The sequence below is a fragment of the Gossypium hirsutum genome, chromosome D02 (assembly GCF_007990345.1).
Source record: "Gossypium hirsutum isolate 1008001.06 chromosome D02, Gossypium_hirsutum_v2.1, whole genome shotgun sequence".
Classification (NCBI taxonomy): Eukaryota; Viridiplantae; Streptophyta; class Magnoliopsida; order Malvales; family Malvaceae; genus Gossypium; species Gossypium hirsutum.
Genome location: NC_053438.1, coordinates 54049253 through 54069481, shown reverse-complemented (window position 1 = coordinate 54069481; position 20229 = coordinate 54049253). Strand labels below are relative to the sequence as shown.

The 20229-nt window shown below is 32.0% G+C and overlaps 2 long non-coding RNA genes across 2 annotated transcripts; one reads left to right on the top strand and one right to left on the bottom strand.

The window, feature by feature from the left end:
- Positions 1–535: 535 nt before the first annotated feature.
- LOC121214716 (uncharacterized) lies at positions 536–12972 on the bottom strand. The gene is made up of 3 exons (XR_005910417.1): positions 12837–12972; positions 10831–10933; positions 536–784 (listed from the first exon to the last, which is right to left on the bottom strand). It is a non-coding gene; the product is annotated as an uncharacterized lncRNA (long non-coding RNA).
- On the top strand, positions 12526–13656 carry LOC107909906 (uncharacterized). The gene is made up of 2 exons (XR_001687398.2): positions 12526–12843; positions 12972–13656. It is a non-coding gene; the product is annotated as an uncharacterized lncRNA (long non-coding RNA).
- Positions 13657–20229: the final 6573 nt, after the last annotated feature.

The window sequence follows — 20229 nt, the reverse complement described above, 5'->3', positions numbered from 1 at the left end:
TGGGCGTGTTTTCCTACCAACTCAGAGGAAAACGCATTCAACTAGGCACACTTTCCTGAAATTGTGCAGAAAATGCGTCTAGCTCATACAGTCTTTTCAAAATCAACTTATTTCCTTAATTTTCAAAAAAAAAAAACCTATTTTTCTAATTACTTTTTTCCTAACATATATGACCCATTTAGCCAAGATTTTATGACTTGCTTCTTTTGATTACATTATTTAAATACCAATATTATTATTTTTCCTAAAATATTTTATGTAAATTTGTAACACCCCAAAACCCAGCCTAAAAGTTTAGACCGAATTTCGGAGGTTTCATTGGCCACCAAAAGTGGCGAAAACAAGAACTCTAATTCAAACCAAGAAAACTTTTTGTTTGCTTCATCTTTAGGAAATTAAATAATACTTAGCTATGTTGTGAAACAGTATATAATTGGCGTAAAAAAATTCAAAAATAAATCAGATTGATGTTTCTTGTACAGTTTCAAATTCAAGTGTTTAAAAACATCACAGTCTCAAAAATTCATATTAGTTTTATTTTCGTAAAAACCATGCATGAACTTCGTAATTTAGGTTCAATATAAAATCCATAGTTTCTAAAGTTTAGTCCAAATAAAATTTTACGAAAGTCCAATATAAAATTTATGCCACAGTTCTTATAAATACTTATAGTCCAAAAGAGTTCACTAATTTAAGAATTGAAGAAAACTTTATTTGATTATATCAAAGCTTATCCATTTGAGACATCTGGCCGCCGAGTCCAACTTTAGAACACGAAATTTACCTGAAAAGAAGAAAATTGAGAGGAAGTGAGCTACACGAGCTCAGTGTGAGATTGAAACATAAACAGATGGCAAAAAATGGAATTTAAAAAAATTAATATTCCCGATAAGGGCACACAGTCAAAGTATGAAAATTGATAAGCTATAAAAGAAACATTTTTTAATTCCATTCTTAACACGTTTTTGGATGATTAATTATGCAAATTAGTTAATTTGATGCTCCTAATCCTTTAAATTCATGTTTCTATACTTAGGAGAGAATTTGGGTTTGAAAGGAGTGAAAAATGAGTCAAAATCGGGAAAAAAGAGTTGTTTTTAGGATCCACATGTGCTGGGCATTTCCACACGGACTAGGCACACGCCCATGTGCCAGCCTATGTCGATTTCGTACTCTGCTTCCCAAATACGCGGAAAAAACAAAATTTGTAGGTTTTTTGAGCATTCTAAAGACTATAAATACCAATTAGAAGAATAGAGAAGATTGAAGAAAACACTCAAAGAACACTATCGGAGTCAACTCGAAAGTGGATCTCCATCAAGATTGAAGATCTCCTTTTAATTTCTTTCGAAGTTTTATTGAGTTTCTTTGTGTCTTGTGGTTTTTCTAACTTTGAGATGTTTTCATTCAGGATTATGAACTAATCCCCTAGATACCTAGAGGAGATGAAACCTATGATGAATCCTTTTATTTAATGTATGTTTTTATGCAATAAATACTTTATTCTTGTTCTCAATTATGTATGCTTATTTCTTGTTTTAATATTTATGGGAAATTAATTCATGTTTAATGTGCTTAATTTAGAGGAGCAAAAGTCCTTATTTAAGAGTAGATTTAGCGTAATTGAGTGGAGTTGCATGAAAGCCTAGAAATAGGATGACATAAATCTACTGTATTAGAGCAAATCTAATAAGGGAATCCATAGATCGAGTTAATGCAATGATAGGGGTTTTAATTAAAAAGAGATTTTAATTAATCAACCTAAAGTCAGTTATGGTTACTTTCGAAAGAGATATTAACATAATTTAGGAATTTCTATGGATCAAGATACAAGTGAATAAATTATTTAATTCAGATTCATAATAGTAGGTGAAGTTTAGGTGAATTCTTTCCTGGGTATTATCTATCTCATTGGTTAATATTCGATTATTTCTTTGATTCATTCTCTGTTGTGTTCATAGTTAGATTAGTTTAGTAAATTTAGATTAAAACACATCACCCTAAATTATCGGCTAAATAATAGAAAAACGGTAATTACTAGTACTTTTAATCCTTGTGGATACGATATTCCTTACACACCATAGCTATACTATTGTTCAATAGGTACGCTTGCCTTTGTCGTATTTATAGTTAGTTTAGTGATCATCAAGTTTTTGGCGCCGTTGTCGGGGACTAAAATATTAGGAACACTTTATTTTTATTAATTTAGCCATTTATTTTTTACTTTTTATTTTTGTTTTTAGTTTAATTTTTACATTCTAATTTTTCTTTTGTTTAGGTTCCTTTATTACTAAGGAGATGGGTGATAATCAAAATAATCAACTACCTCTTGCAGTTGCTAGAAATCTTATAGATCCTGCTTTTATTTCTTGTACTATGTATGATTATGCCAAGCCCACTTTAACTGGGTTGAATCGAGTATTGTAGGACCCACTATTGTTGCAATATAATTTCAAACTAACACCGAACACTATTCATATGATGCATGGGAGAGGTATAAGGACTCATTGAGAAGGTGCCCTCACCATGGGTTACCTCTATGGCTACAAGTTTAAACCTTTTACAATGGTTTGAATCACTCAACTAAGTAACTAATCGATGCAGCAGCCGGTGGAACTCTGACTAATAAAACACCCGAACCTACTTATGAATTTATTGAAGAGATGTCACTAAATAATCATCAATTGTAAGTCATGAGGACGAAGCCGATGAAGCATTCAGTGTCTTTAATTTAGATGCGATCACCATGTTATCAAACTAGGTAGAAATATTAAACAAGAAATTGAATGATTTATATCTTTTTGCGTAGGTAAATCTAGTGATGTAATGCGATGAAAATGGAGGTAGAATAAATAATCCATAATATATACCCTTCGATTCTAGCACGGAGAATGAGCATATCAATTATCTGGGTAATAATTCTAGAACTCAAAATAACCCTTATAGTAATAACTATAATGCTGGTTGGAGAAACCACCCAAACTTTTCATGGGGCATTCAAGGAAACTAAAGATCACAACCCCTTCCGGGCTTACAACAACCTTATCAGCTAGAAAAGAAGTCGAACCTTGAAGAGATTTTGGCAAAATTTATTTTGGCGCCGGAGACTTATTTTCAAAACACCGAGATAACTTTGCAAAATCAACAAGCATCAATTTTTAGGCTCAAAAATTAGGTTGAATAGCTTGCTAAATTGGTTTCAAAAAGGCAATAAGGTAGTTCACCTAGTAATATAGAACCCAACCTAAAAGTGCATGTGAAAGTAGTTACATTGAGGAGTGGGAAAGTGTTGGCTAAACCTGAAATGAAGCTAGAATAGGAAACTGATAAGGCAAATGATGAGGGAGTAAAACATAAAGAAATTCAAACACAAGTAGTTAAAGAATAGAAACCACCAACCCATATCTGGCAAAGTTAAAGAAAGACAGCATTGATGAACAATTTGGTAAATTTCTTGAACTTTTTAAATAATTACATATCAACTTACCTATTGTTGAAACTATTTCACAGATGCCCATATATGAAAAATTCTTAAAAGAGCTATTAACAAAGAAAAATAAGTTTAAAGAACTATCTACTATGAAACTCAACAAGGAATGTTCAGCTATTCTCCAAAATAAACTGCCAACGAAGCTGAAAGATCTAGGAAGTTTTATTATCCCTTATTTCATTAGTAGTTTATATATTGAGAAAGCATTAGCTGATTTGGGTGCTAGTATTAATTTGATGCCTTATAAAATGTTCAAGTAACTTGGTCTTGGGGAACCAAAATCCACTAGGATGAGTATTCAATTAGCCGATAGACTTGTTAAATATCCTAGGGATATTATTAAAGATGTACTTGTAAAGGTAGATAAATTCATATTCCCTATTAATTTTGTTGTGCTTAACATGGATGAGGGTAGTGAGGTGCCTTTAATTTTAGGTCACCCATTTTTAGCCACTACTAGGGTTGTCATTGATGTGGGTGATGGTAAACTTGTGCTTAGGGTAGGTGATGAAAAGATCACTTTTAAAATCTATGATGCCATGCGATTCTCTAGAGAATAAGATGATTCTTGTTATTTTATTAACTCTAATGATCATGTTATTCAAGATTCATTATAGGAAATTGTTTATAAGGACATATTGGAGCTGTGTCTTGTTCAAGGAGAGGAGGTAGGTGACGATAATGTTGTGATAAGTGAGACAAAAATTGATTTAGATTCTAATGAGTCTTCACCGAGACAGAAAAATTATAAGGGCATTGAGGTAAACAAGGAATTAAAATTAAAACCCTCTATTGAAGAACCTCTCAAATTGGAACTAAAGCAATTACCAAATCACCTAGAGTATGCATTTCTTGGACACAATTCTATATTAGCAGTAATTATTGCTTCAGATTTAAAGTCAAATGAGAAAGATGAGTTACTACAAGTATTGAAGGAACATAAAAGAGCTGTAGCCTGGAAGATTTTCGACATCAGAGGGATCAATCCTTCTTTTTCACCCATAAAAATTTAATGGAGGATGAGTACAAACCATGCGTGCAAGCTTAAAGAGGTTAAATCCTAACATGAAGAAAGTTGTTAAGGTTGAGGTAATTAAACTTCTAGATGCTGGAGTTACTTATCCTATTTCTAATAATACTTGGGTGAGTCCTGTGCAGGTTGTTCCTAAGAAAGGAGGCATGAATGTTGTGGCCAACGAGAAAAATGAGGTGATTCCAACAAGAACAATCATATGATGAAGAGTTCATATTGATTATAGGAAGTTGAACGATGCCATAAGGAAAGATCACTTTCCTCTATCATTCATAGATCAAATGTTGGAGAGATTATTTGGTCACATGTATTATTGCTTCCTAGATGGACTTTCTAGCTACTTCCAAATCCCGATAGCTCCCGAGGACCAAGAAAAATTGAAATTTACATGTCCATATGGTACGTTTGCTTATCAAAAAATGCCTTTTAGGTTGTGTAATGCTCCTGCTACTTTTTAGTGTTGCATGTTAGCCATATTTGATGAACTTGTAGAAAACATTATAAAGGTATTTATGGACGCCTTTTTAGTATTCGATAATTCTTTCCACCTTGGGCTTAATTGGGAAAAATGTCACTTCATGGTTCGAGAAGGGATTGTGTTAGGCCATAAAATTTCTAGTAAAGAGATTGAGGTTAATAAAGCAAAAATTAAAACCATCGAAAAACTACCTCTTACTAGTTCAGTTAAAGTTATTCGAAGCTTTTTAGGACATGCTGGATTCTATAGAAGATTTATCAAAGATTTTTCTAAAATAGCTAAGCCCTTAACTAATCTGCTAGAAAAAGATGTGCCATTCAATTTTAGTCAAAAATGCTTAGAAGCATTTAATATTCTTAAGGAAAAATTAATTAATGCCCCGATTGTTGTTACACCTGATTGGAATTTAACTTTTGAACTAATTTGTGATGCGAGTGATTTTGCAGTAGATGCAGTTCTTGAACAGTGAAGAGGCAAGCATTTTCAGCTAATCTATTATGCTATCAAGACTTTGACAGATGCACAAGAAAATTACACTACTACAGAAAAAGAATTGCTAGCTGTGGTTTTCGCATTCGATAAATTTAGACCATATTTAATATTATCTAAAGTTGTTGTTTACACTGACCATCTCACTCTTCGTTATCTTCTAACTAAGCTAGATGCAAAACCTCGACTTGTAAGGTGGATTTTATTATTGTAGGAGTTTGATTTGGAAATCTAAGATAAGAAGGGAGCTGAAAGTCTTGCAGCAAATCACCTTTCACGATTAGAGAATCCCCATATCAAGGAGCTTAATGAAAATGAGATAAATAACTTGTTTCCTAGGGGACAACTCATGGTTATAACCGATTCTAAAGTAATTCGCGATATCCACAACACTTAGAGCAAGTATTATGACATTTTTGTAATGCTCAATCTGATAAGGTCTTTAAGAAGTATAGGGTGCATCATAGAATAGCTACCCTTTATCACCCTCAAACTAACGGGCAAGTTGAAGTTCCGAATCGAGAACTCAAACGCATCCTAAAAAAAACTGTTGATTCAAATAGAAATGATTGGGAGATAAAAGTAAATGACACTTTATGGGCTTATAGGACTGTGTATAAAACACCCATAGGAAAATTTCCTTACAGACTTGTATATGGAAAGAGTTGCCATTTACCGCTTGAACTTGAACATAAAGCATGTTGGGCAATAAAATTTCTAAACTATGACCTTAAACTTACAGGTGAGAAGAGATTGATGCAGCTAAAAGAGTTAGACGAGTGGCGAGCTAATGCTTACGAGAACTCGAGACTATATAAAGAAGCGACAAAGCGATGCCACGATGCTCATTTGAAGTAGCTCAAACAATTCATAGTTGGGGATCGTGTCCTTTTATACAATTCAAAGCTCAAATTATTTCCCGAAAAGCTAAAATCAAGATGGTCAAGTAATTCGTGGTACAAACCATTTTCCCCTACAGTATAGTTGAGGTAACTCATTCTGAATTTGGCACATTTAAGGTAAATAGTACTTGACTTAAACCTTATTTTGATAATAGAATTGATAACAAGAAAAAGAAGCCTCAGCTCCACAAACCACCGTAATCATGCAAATACAAGGTAAGTCGAGCTTAGACTTTAAATAATCTCTTCTCGGGAGGCAACCCAAATGTTTAACTTTTGCTAATTCCTTTAATTCCATTGCATGCTAATTTAAAATCTAAAAAAATATATATTTTAACCCACACGGCTTGGACACACGGTCGTGTGGCATACATGGCCTGGACACACGGGCGTGTCCCAGGCCATGTGCACAATAAGGGTTTGATAGTGAGTTACACGGCCTGGCGACACGGCCATGTGACCCACACGTCTTGGACACACGGGCGTGTCCGTGGTCGTGTGGATCCTGTGACTTAATTTTTCAAAAAATTGAAGGTTATACGGCCTAAAATAGTCCACACGGCTGTGTGACACGCCTTGTGGCACACACGACCTGGACGTATGAGCGTGTCTTAGGCCGTGTGAATCTTTGAGCTAATTTTTTCAATTTTATTTCAAGTTAGAGAGTTACATGGGCAAGGCACATGGTCGTGTACGAGACACGATCGAGCCACATGGGCGTGTAGGATCTCACATGTACGTGGGAGAAGCAAAGGAAATCACACACGGGCGTGTGGGATTCCACACGAACGTGGGAAAAGCGAAGGAAATCACACACGGCCTAGACTCAGGGGCGTGTCCAAGGCCATGTGAAGACTGGGTTTAATTTTTAATTGCACACGAGCTGAAAACACCCCATACGGTTACGTGGCCCAAACCCTAAAAATTCTTCTTCAATTTGTCTTTTTCTTCTTCCCCAAAAAAGCCAACCCCTTTCCCCCTCATCACCCACCTCATTTCTCCCAATAGTTGACCAACCCCGCCCCCACCCATGTACAACACCGCTTTCCACACATGATCCCCCGTCATAACTCTGGCCACTATCTTCTGTCGGTCTTCCCCTTTTACCCTTTCATTTCCTTTATTTTATTTTATTTTTTATTATTTGTTATATTATTTATTTTATTTTACTAATCTATTTTATTTTATTTTTTATTCTTATGCTTATATTTTAATTTTAATTTAATTTATTTATGCTATTTAGTTATATTTCTATTATTTTTAATATTTTTGTTTTACCATTATTCTTACTATTACCTTTAATTTTATTGGTTTCTTTTCTTTTTCATTTTATATTTATATTTATATTTATATTTATATTTATTTTCTTAGACTTATTTCATTTATTATATTAGAACTATGTTTTTATTTTTATTTTTATAATTGTTTTTAATTGAGTTGTAACCTCTTAATCCTCTTCCTTATTTGTGTTTATTTTCTTCTTAGCTTGCACAGAATTATGCACTTCACTTTCAATTGCCTACAATTTCGCTTTTCACCATTCTGGGGATTTCATCCAATATTCAGGGCAGTTTCAGTTTTCTCCCTCTCTTATGATATTCTGCTTATACTGTAATTATATCTGTTTGTACATTGAGGACAATGTACATATTAAGTGTGGGGAGGTTATTCATATAATTATTAGAAAATCCTTGAATTATGTCTTGTGTTTAAGTAATTTTCTCAAACTTCTATTAGAATGATTTTTTGTCAATTTGGGATTTTTTTTGATGTGTTTTGGATTGATTTTTAGATATTTGTGCATTGGTTGATTTAAACTTTAAGACATTAGAGAATCAAGTATGATAAGTTTATTTTCAGAATTAAAAATTTAGGGTGTTTCCCTGAATTAAGGTATTATCTTAAAGTTTTAAATTTGCAAGTTTGACATCAAAAACCATGATTTTTGTGAGATTTTGAGTCTTTAGAGCATACATTTATCTTGTTCATTTTATTATTGGTTATGAGTGTGTCAATTTGATTTTTTTATTCTAGAACTTGCTTCGATTATACATGTCGAGACCACACCTTTGATTTGATATACTGAGATGATAAATGCACTTAGGTTTTAACCCACTTATCCCATAAAAAGCCTATCTTCGTAATTAACCCTTAGTGAACCCCATTGAGTCTAACGCACTGTTTCTTGATTTTTCCATTAATGTTAACCCATAACTCAAATTTTAGTTGAGACTTTTTCCTGTTTTATTGACTCCCTTTCTGTCGAGATTTGATTTGGTTAGTTGCCTAACTATACTCTTTTGTTTGATTTTCTGAATTATTTCTAATTGTTCTAAAGAAAAGATCGAAAAAATATATATATCGAAAAAAAAATATTGATTATTAATTAGTCTTATTGATTGAGCTTGAACAGTTAAAATCATATTTTGAGAAGGAGCTCATTTTATTATTCTTGAATGGTTCTTAATTCAACATTTGCTTATTTTTCTAAATTGGTATATTATCAATTTGATTTTTATTTTAACTAACTTTTTCAACCTTTCTCCACACCCTGAACCTAATCCCCACTACAACCTTTTAAAGACCTTTTGATTTGTGTATCATATCATTTTATAGTGGTGGAGATTTGATTTTCATGCAAGCCTATAGTAATGACTTTTCTTGTTTGACTATTGAGTGCTTATTCTTGAACCTTAAACACTTTGAGTGATTTGAGGGAATTTTTAATGAGGATGTCAATTCTTGTCGATTTCGAATTAAAGATAATTACTTAAATAAAAGGGAAATACCTATGTTTTATTACTTTAAAAATTTTTGACTTAGATTGCTTGAATCTTTAGTGCTCTTTTAGTTGAATTTCCAATGCATGATTATTTGTGAATTATTTTGAGACATTATTGATAAGAATTATAAGTTGAGAAAATTAATTTTAATAAGAGTTGAGGATTTTGCTTGAGCACAAGCAAACTCTTAAGTGTGGGGATATTTGATAAGCTATAAATGTAACATATTTTAATCTCATTCTTAATGCATTTCTGGATGATTAATTATGAAAATTAGTGAATTTGATGCTCCTAATCCTTTAAATTCATGTTTCTATACTTAAGAGAGCATTTGGGAGCGAAATGAGCAAAAAATGAGCCAAAATCAAACAAAAAGAGTTGTTTTCAGGATCCACACGGGCTAGCCACATGCCCTTGTGCCAGTCCATGTTGATTTCGCACTCTGCTTCCTAAATATGGGGAAAAAAACCCAATTTTTAGGCTTTTTGAGCATTCTAAAGACTATAAATACCAATTAGAAGAATAAAGAAGGGAGCAATAAGAGGAGATCGAAGAAAACACTCGAAGAACACCATCAAAGTCAACTCAGAAGTGGATCTCCATCAAGATTGAAGATCTCCTTTTAATTTCTTTCAAATTTTTATTGAGTTTTTTTATGTCTTGTGGTTTTTCTGACTTTGAGATGTTTTCATTCAGAATTATGAACTAATCCCCTAGAAACTAGAAGAGATAAAACCTATGATGAATTCTTTTATTTAATGTCTGCTTTTACGCGATAAAATACTTGATTTTTGTTCTCAATTATGTGCTTATTTCTTGTTTTAATATTTTCGGGATATTAATTCATATTTAATGTGCTTAATTCAGTGGAGAAAAAGTCCCTATTTAGGAGTAGATTTAGCATAATTGGGTGGAGTTTCATGCAATCCTAGAAATAGAATGACATAAATCTACCAGATTAGAGTCAAATCTAATAGAGGAATCCATAGATTGAGTTAATGCGACGATAGGGGTTTTAATTAGAAAGAGATTTCAATTAATCATCCGATAGTCAATTGTTCTTACTCTCGAAAGAGATATTAACATAATTTAGGGATTTCTACGGGTCAAGACACAAGTGAATAAATTGTTTAATTCAAATTCATAATAATAGGTGAAGTCTAGGTGGATTCTTTCCTGGGAATCATCTATCTCATTGGTTAATATTTGATTATTTCTTTGATTCATTCTCTGTTGCGTTCTTAGTTAGATTAGTTTAGTAAATTTAGATTAAAATACATCACCCCAAATTATTGGCTAAATAATAGAAAAACGGTAATTACTAGTACTTTTAGTCATCGTGGATACGATATTCCCTATCCACCATAGTTATACTATTGTTCGATAGGTGCGCTTGCTTTTGTCATATTTATAGTTAGTTTAGAGAACATAAAAAATACAAAACCGATAATCAGAAGCACGAACACATGTACAGAGGCTTTTGAAAGAAACACATACGTTACTCTAAACACGCAGATGTACTAAACACATAAAATTATTATTATGTTCGCAAACAATTTGAAGATTTCATAATTAGAAACAACCATGATATTCCAACAGTTTTTAAATAAAGGAATATTCAATTATATAATAAATGCAATGAATACGAAACCCACCTCACCAGCCGAACACCACTCTGACTCCCTTGCACACCACAACTGGGCCATAATAGACCCATCCACCTTGCACACCACAAGAGTTTTGATAAGCCTATCCATCCTACACACCACAATAGTAGAACTTAGCCACTGAAATAATGATATGCAGCGAAGTTGACATATATGAAATAGTGTAGTCAATTGTTGTACAGAAATATTGCAGTTGAATTGCCCAATCAGTCTTTTTTCTCTTCGCAACCAAAAACCCCGATTTTATGCAATTGCATGAATGCACACCATACACTAATAGACCCACAAAAATAGTCACCCATATTTAGTCAAACAATTTCATAATCGATAGCATTTGTACACATTTCAGAATTACGATAACAGGTAAGCATCTCAAGCTCATTCATCATAACCCACTAATACATTTCCCGGTTATCTAAACTTAACACACACAAACACACATACATACTGTGATTCAAGTCACATCGGATTCCCAAACACAGTTACCAAGGCTTAATCGAGGGTCGAAACATATAAAAACACAAAACGAGCCAAATTTCAACATAGAACACAAATTTGCGAAACAGGGCCACACGACTGTGTGCCCAGGCCGCGTGGGAGGGTATAGGCCGTGTGGAGGTCTACACGCCCGTGTGAAAAGAGGCACACGCCCGTGTAATAAGATGCACACGCCCGTGTGAGTGAGTTACATGGTCGTGTGAGTGGCCCGTGTAACTCACTGTGCATTTTGTACAAAATAAGCAAAATTAATAGCAGAGTAAATATGGCCGTGTAGAAATCTCACACGCTAGTGTGGCTAAAAGACACGACAGTGTGTCCAAGGTACACACTTCTGTGAAAATCGACAAAATCCCCTAACAGTAGCCACACAGCCGTATGGCACTAAAAATCATTAAAACCCTAATTTCCCAAAGTCTTACAACCGTGTGGACACATGCTCGTGTGGCCACCCGTGTAGTCACGAAACCACACCGAAACGGGCTGAAAATAGTGAATTTCTTCAACAAAAGGTCCCTAACCTCTAATAGTTTAGAAACACACCTTAAAACGACACCCCGACACCAAGAACTGATTGATTCATCCACAAAACTGTAACTCCATTACAAGATCATAAAACCATTTTAAAACCTTAATAAAAAATAATGAAGATACTAGAAAAACCAAATCAAAATTCAAAGGCACTTACCCGTTTTCGCACCTAAACAAACTAATCATGCAATTCCTCTATTGAAATGCCAAACTCAAATCTTTAATGCCGAACAAAATTGATGCAAAAACTCCCCATCAATTTAATACTCCAACCAAAAAGAAAAACAAAGGAAAACAAAAAGAATAATGAAGGAAGGAGAAAGAACTGACATGAGAAATAAAAAGAGAAAAGAGGAACGTGTGAAAAAGATTTTGGGCTAACTCTCTCTTTTAGGTTAAAAAATTAAAATAAAATAAAATAAGAATGAATTAAATATTTAAAACTTATAAACAAAACTCGAATAAAATTAATTCCTCTAAAACACTCGGAGTGATTCAAACACAATACCCAAAAATAAACTATCACACCCACAAACACTAAACCAATAAACTCATTCTAACATTAAAACACGAAAATAGGCCCAATTACTTAAACTACTCACGGACCCTAACTACAAACTTTAAAACTTCTAGTGTTACAAAATTCACCAAACAGCAAAATTTTGTATACAAAATACATATTCCCGCAGACAACGGATATTAAGACTGGACTGTCTCACAACACCCTCTCCCAGCAACATTTGAGTGTAAAAAAAGAAAGAAAAAAGAAAAAATACATAGATATATATATATAAAAAATAAGCAAACAGGATCATAAACTAGAAAATAGATGCCTAATAGCAAAGAAAAATGCGAGAAGTGGGGGTAGTGGTGTGACTGAGAGTAAAAAGGTGCAAAATCCAAAGATTTCAGAAGGGAAAATAAGAAGTTTCCGGGAATCAAGGGTCAATATCATGTGACCTCACCGATAAGGTAAGTAGCACCCATAGTTAATATCCCTTTTCTTCCCTCTCTCTCTCTCAATTTTCTGAAATTCTCATACTAAGTTTCTACTCGATTTCCGAGATTTAGAGAACTAACAAAAAACCACTTCCTTTTAGGATTATCCCATTTGGTTTTTTATGATCCTCTCTTTTAGAGTCGAAAGCTACTCCAAGAAACAGCACTGTGTTCCAGTTTGGGGGCGCCACCAGAATTGATCTGCTCACTCAGTTGCAATGACAATATTTAGAGGTGGCATTGGCAGATTTAGTGGTGGAGTTAGAGCTGCAGTTTTCTTCTTGTGGATCGTTATCTTGTTCTTTTCCCAGTTAGGTTTGCATTTTGCTGTTCATAATAATAACAGTAATAAAGACGCCAGTACCAGCAGTGGTAGTCATCAGTCATTCACGTTTCATCCCCCAAGGAAAGCCTTGTCTTTGGACACTGCTTCTTTTCATGCTCCCTCAAGCCTATCTCAGTTTACTGTGAACGAAGATGATCCAGACACTATATATGAAGATGATATGAGAGTAGTTCATACAGGTCCTAATCCTCTTCATAACTAGGGAAGCTTAGCTTTTTTCTTTATTTGTATTGTTATTGATATTAGGGTGAATGAGAGAGTATTGACTTTAGCCTTTTCAGTAATGTTTAAATGAGGGTTTTATAGGGCATTGCAGCTTTAGCAATGGTCTAGACAATGATGAGAAAAAAGGAAAGACGAGGGAAAGGCTAGTGTTAATGCTCTTGTTTCTTCTGTACCTGCTCCTCTTATAAAGCTAAATATAATTTTGCCTTTTACTATGTTCTGCAACTAGTATCCCTTTCCTTCCTTTTTTCTTTATTTATGTCATGGGATTGGAGAGCTTGGAAATTGCAAAACCCTCCCCCAAATATGCATATGCTCCAACACTGGAATCATATAAAATAAGGAGTGCAAATATATGGAAAGTATGGGACAAACCCAAACCATTCTTTCACTCTTTTCAATCAATTTTAATTCCCCAACAAGGCAAAGATAAAAAGTTGAAACATGTTGCAGCTGAGGCATTTCTGACATTTTAGAATACTGCTATTATTAGGGTTTCAGCCTAGAGATAGTGAGTACTGTATCTTAGTTGAAACTTTGTATAAAGTGTATCAATGTGGGTTACTTATGTATATATATGTAATATTAAACACTGAATTCTACTGATCAATAATTAATAAACACCTTCATGGCTTCATCATCTAACTTTGTATTAAGACTATTTGAATGGTTTCTGAATTTTAGCATACTCAAAATGTCTGAGAGTGAGACGAGATGATCTAACGGTGAATAAGTTGGACACGTAGGAACTCAGCTGATGAGGAGAATCTCCATAGCTGGAACTAAGCTAAGGTTTGATAATTTTGGTGGTGGGGGAGGGAGAGGAACTCGTTTGATTGATTATTCCCAGAAGTAACTTAAATGCGTCCATTTTTCTCAAAGAGGAAGCCTGTCTCGCTGATACAACGCGCCTTCTCATCGCATGGGACACACCACGCGTCTTCCATCATATATTAATTCCTACTTATTATATGATCTTATTTAATACTATGCAGTAAAGGAAAAAAAAGAAAAAGACACATAACTTTTGACTCAGTTAAGGTACCATACACAATTTTATTTAGATATTCTAGTGACTCCATGTGTAATTACTATATAGTTTTAGTCCCGTTAATTCAATTTATTAATTTTAATTTGAATTGTATCTATTTTCAATTTATTTGTAATGTAATAGTTTGATAGTTGTGATTATTTGAATTATATTATATTTGTTACACTTTAAAAAATCACTACTTAAAATAAACTAGTAATTATAATGATGTTAGTAAAATTCGGAGTAAAATAATAAAATATTTTATATTAAATATTCAGTTGATATATTTTTAAATTAGATTTTTCAATAATCTCTGTTCTGACTCTAAAAATAATAATCTTACATGTTAAAAATTTGTATTAATATTATGACCTAAAGCTTAGTAAAAAGGAAAAAAGAAGATTGTATTCTATACATTTGAGTGCTAGGGTGCCTTAGAGAAAGTCATCAAAAGTGGGGCGAATTTAAGGGGTTTGGAAAGGGATCGACCCCCTAATTCTTTCAATTTTGTTTTTATTCTTTGAGTAATTATCTACAGATATAGTAAATTATATTTGCTAATAATTTAGTCCTTTTACATTTTTTTAAAAATATTTATTTCTTTTCTATTGTTTTTGTAATTTGATATTATTTTTAATTTAAATCTCATTAGTGGTATGACAATATGCTTTATTACATTTTCAATCAATCATCTGGCTTTTCTCTTGTCCTCAATGGTTAAGTGCTTCTCACTTAACTTTGACATGGTTGGAGAGCCAATAAGCAAAACAATTTCAATCAATTAAACGTCTACAATATTAATTAAAATATCAAAAATTTCATTATATACTCAAAATAGAAAAAAATCAGTACAACATATAATATAAATTTTGATTTGTATAAAAAAATATAAATTCTGATTTTATTTTTTAATGCATGTAGCATTATTCTTTTAATATAAAATAAAGCACACATGTTTTAATTATTTTACTTAATATTATATATTTTTAATAATTAAACTTTAATTCGTAAAATTTTACTTATGATATTAAAAAATTAAAAGTTTATATTTTATTTATATGTTATTACATATTTGAAATAAGCTATATTCTTATAAGGGTTTTTTTTCTATATTTTTAATAAAACTAATATAAAATTATTAAGATTTGAACCCATGCCACTAGCATTTATGAAAAAGAAAATTACCACCTCAACAAAAGTTTTATTTTTGAAATTTTATACATTTCAATTTTATTGCACAAATTTACTCACAATTTAAACTATTTTTTTTGAATTTTGATTTTGTACATATTGGATATGTGTTATTATAATTGTTAGTTTCAAACATTATATTACATTATTTATTGTATATTATTTTTAATCGTATATCTATAATTCAAATGTGTGGTTTCACGTACATATATTTTCATATTTAAATCGTTAATAGTAGGACTAAGTGAAACTGGTATAACAAATGATTTTATTTGTCTAAACCCAATTTAACCTTTGGCTTTTGTTTACTATTAACAAAATATTTTGATAAATTTAAATATAATTTATAATTAAAGGAAAATAAAATATAATTTATAAATATTGTGTACAAAAATTATTTAAATACGAAATAAAATTAATTCAATTTCAATGTCATGAATGCAAAATAAGAAGTTGAAGCTGAGATGAGAGCTATAGTAGAAAGTTCCTTAGTATAAGTTTTTGTGTCAAACTAAACACATAGAGAAAAGAACCCTTTGAAATATAATATTGGCTTGAAAAGAGAGAGATCTTTCTTCTCCAATTAATTAATTAATGTGTATACATAATTATAAAGTTTTGTGAAGTTCAAAAGATTCTCTGGAGGAATGAGAAGAAGCAGATATGAAAGGCAAACTATATTAGTTTCTCCAAGGAAAGTGTATAGTATTCTTCCCCAATGAAATGAATGTTTGCTTGGGAGCCATTATAGAGGGGATGGGAGCATTTAAAACAGTGGAGTTAAAGGGGGGGGGGTGCTTGATGAGGCTCCAACTACCTCATCCCTCAACTTCCATAAACCCCTTGTTTATTACTTTCACCCACTCTTTTCTATAATTAATAATTTATATATTTGCATTGCACTCATATTGTTTTTAAATGTTATATTTGTGTGTATAAAATTTAACATGATATTATATATTTTGACGCAAGGGCTTTGACCTCTTTTAGTTAAGGGATAATTTTAGTTTTAACCCTCCCTTAGTAATTAATTATTCAATTTAAGTATTTTTAGTCTCCTGTTTTACGTTTGTGTATATAGCATTTTACCATTTTGTTAAAATATTGACACCCATATATGATACATATCATTGCTATCGACCTTTTTTATTTTTATCGCCAATATAGAAAGCATGGCTAATAAAAGGAGGTCCTACAAAAGCAGCATACTTAGCTGGAATTGCTAAATTTCATCACAATATCACCGCCCAAAGGTCACCTTGAATTAATTTTAATCAATGTAAGTCGCATTCATGCAGCTCCTTGATGTATTACATGCTGGGTTGGTTGATTTTCGTGTTCATCCTGACTTTCTTTTTCAAAAATCAAAGGGATATTTTAATTGATGATCAGCTTTTCCATGAAAAATCGGAATTATTGATGAGAATGTATGTTTCCATTCTATTGTGAAAGTCTTATCATATTGGCTTAAAATGAAGTTAGGTATACAATGATAGATTTGACTCGCTGTTTATCAAGCAAACACTCAATCACTCATATGCCCAAACTAACGATATTTGAATTCAACCATTATAAAATAGTTACCCATATTTTATTAATAACATAATACACTGCCATGTCTGCCTTGTCAAGGGAAAATCAAAACCATTTCCCCACTGTCAACACCAAAACAGGTTTACAGATATGTTTGCTGAGACCCATCAGCAGTAAACCAAGACATACTGCCCGGGAGATACAAACGCCCAGAGACAATATAAACACCATTACACTGAAATAAAACAAACACCGTCATTACAGCTAGTTCGAAAAATCCGAATTACGTGCCCCAAGTTTAAACGGTTTTGAAGAGATTGTTTAAGTTAAGAAAATAATAAATCCATTCAAAATATGAGGTTAAGCTTGAATATCCAATTTGTTTTTTAATTTTATAAAAAAATATTTTTATAAAATCAAATATAATACTGTAATATAAATACAAAAATTAAGTTGTTTATATTAAAATTTTAATAAAAGAAAAAAGAAATAAAATTAGTAAATAATAATAAATATTTTTATAAATGAATTAATAAATAACATGGTTGAGTTTAAATTAGACTTGTCCATGGATGAGGTGGTTTGCTTAGCTTGACTTAATTTGGGCTAGGCTTGGACAATTTTTTTTTATCCTCAAGCCAACCTAGCTCAGCCCAAATTTAAACTAAATGTTTTTTTAAAAATATATTTGATCATTTTATTATTTTTAAACAATAATATGAGATTTCTTAACAGATCAAGTTAGGTCGGGCTCAAATCAAGGAAATAATTTAACATAAACCCGACCCATTTACACATCTAGCCTAAATGGATTTGATTTGGGCATTTACAGATATGGATAAAATTTTTTAATGGATCATTGTTGTGATATAACAAAACCTCACACTTAATTAGCTTGGGTTTGTGTTGAAACAAGTATTTGAAGCGGTTGCTATGTGCCAATGCAAGTGCCCACTCGTTACCACTATGCCAGTGTAACAACCCGTTTTCACTGGTGTCGAAAACAGTGATTTTGGGATCATGATTCCGACAAGCGATTCAGTGTTTTATCATTTATTTAATGTTTACGAGTATTTATTAGAGTCATACTAAAAATTGGATAAGAAATTTTAACGTTTAGATAGTTAATTAAGTGAAAAGGACTAAATCATAAAAGTTGAAAAAGTAAGTTTTTATTAGTTAAATGTGTCAAATAGTTATGTAAAGGTGAATCACTGGACTTAGTGGGTAAATATGCCATATGTTTAGTTAGTGGACAATTATGGATAAGGTTTAGTTGTAATTTAAGTTAATTAAGGGTAAAATGGTAAAACAACAAATTAAATAACATAAACAAAACAAATGAGGGATCATCTTTTTCCTTCATCCTTTTTGCAACCAAAAATGCCAGAGAAAAATTGGTCCAGGGAGTCGATTCACAACCTTTCTTGCATGGTAGGTGATTTTGATCCCATTTCTAGTGATTTTTATATTTTTGGAATCGTTTTAGCTTAATCTAGCTAATACGAGGGTTAAATTGAAAAAAAATTAAATAATTAAAATTATGACATTGATGATTTAGAGATGCTTGTGAAGTTTTATGGTAGAATATTAAGCTTGATTGATAAATAGGTTTATCTTGTACAATAATTTTTAGTAATTTTAATGTTAAAGGATTAAACTGTTAAAAGAGTAAAATTTATTGGAGTTAATGTGAAATTATGATAAATATGGATTGAATAGGGACTATGTAGGATTTAGGTAGCTGGTATTTTGATTGAATGCGGATAATTTGTAAATTTCGGGATTTTGGACTAATTTGCATAAAGATTAAAATGTCAAGGGTAATTTTGTAAATTCACAAGGGTTATAGGCTTGAATTAATTATGTAAACTATCTTAACGGTTTAACTGAATGAAAATTATTATTTAGGTCAAGAAACGAACCAATCGAATTTAGATCGAGGAAAAACTAAAGTTTCGGACTATTTGTCAGCTTTGTCATCGTAAGTGTTTTCGTCGAGGTAAGTTTGTAAGTTAATTTAATAGTAAATTGATTGATTATTGTAGTTTAATTCTTATCATTATATGATTGATTCATCAAATTCCTTGGATTGAGAAAAATGAAAAAGACCATAATTGAAAGATATTATGACATTTTACCCGAAGTGAGAAAAGACCATAGTTGGAAGATACTATGAAAATAAACTAAAAACTATATAAGACTATAGTTGAAAGATATTATGACATTGAATCTGATACAAATAAGACCATAGTTGAAAGATATTATGGCATCACATCGGTAATGATCAAGACCATAGTTGAAAGATACTATGACACTACTTTGGAAATGCATAAGACCATGGTTGAAAAATGCCATGACATTCTTTGGAACGATGAATTATTCGGAAAGGTACACCATTGGAGTAAATACTTCATTGAACTATTGAGGTTTTTTGTACGAAAATGTATCAAATGAACATATAAATACTTTATGACTCAATGCATAATTAAGTTAAATAATCTTGAATTAGAAAATTATGTTACATACTATACGAGCCTACTAAGCGTAAATTGCTTACTTTATCTGTATTTTTCCTTGTAGATCTTGACAAGATTTGATAGTTGAAAGATCGGGTCGGAGCACACACACTATCCGTTCATCATCTCGATAGATATTTTGATCTTTTGACGTTGGTTACAAATGGCATGTACTAGGAGGAACCTTTAAGCTATTTTGTTAATGTGATGATGTTTTATCCTTCTTTTAGCTATTTGTACATATGTGGTTTAGTTTGGTTTAAAGTTGAATACAACATGGTGTTTTGGTATCTTAATTTTATCTACTTTTGAATGGTTATTTTATGTTTGTGGTAAATATGAATGGTAAGAAAGAATGGTAAGTTTGATATGTGTTTATGTTAAATATTAGGGTTTGGAAGCAAAGTAGTTTAGGGTGATATATAAGTTTGATTTGGAAATTGAATTGTGGTGTGAATAAGGGCACATTGGTTAGACATTTAAGTGTTTAAATAGGTGTTGTCATTGTCTCT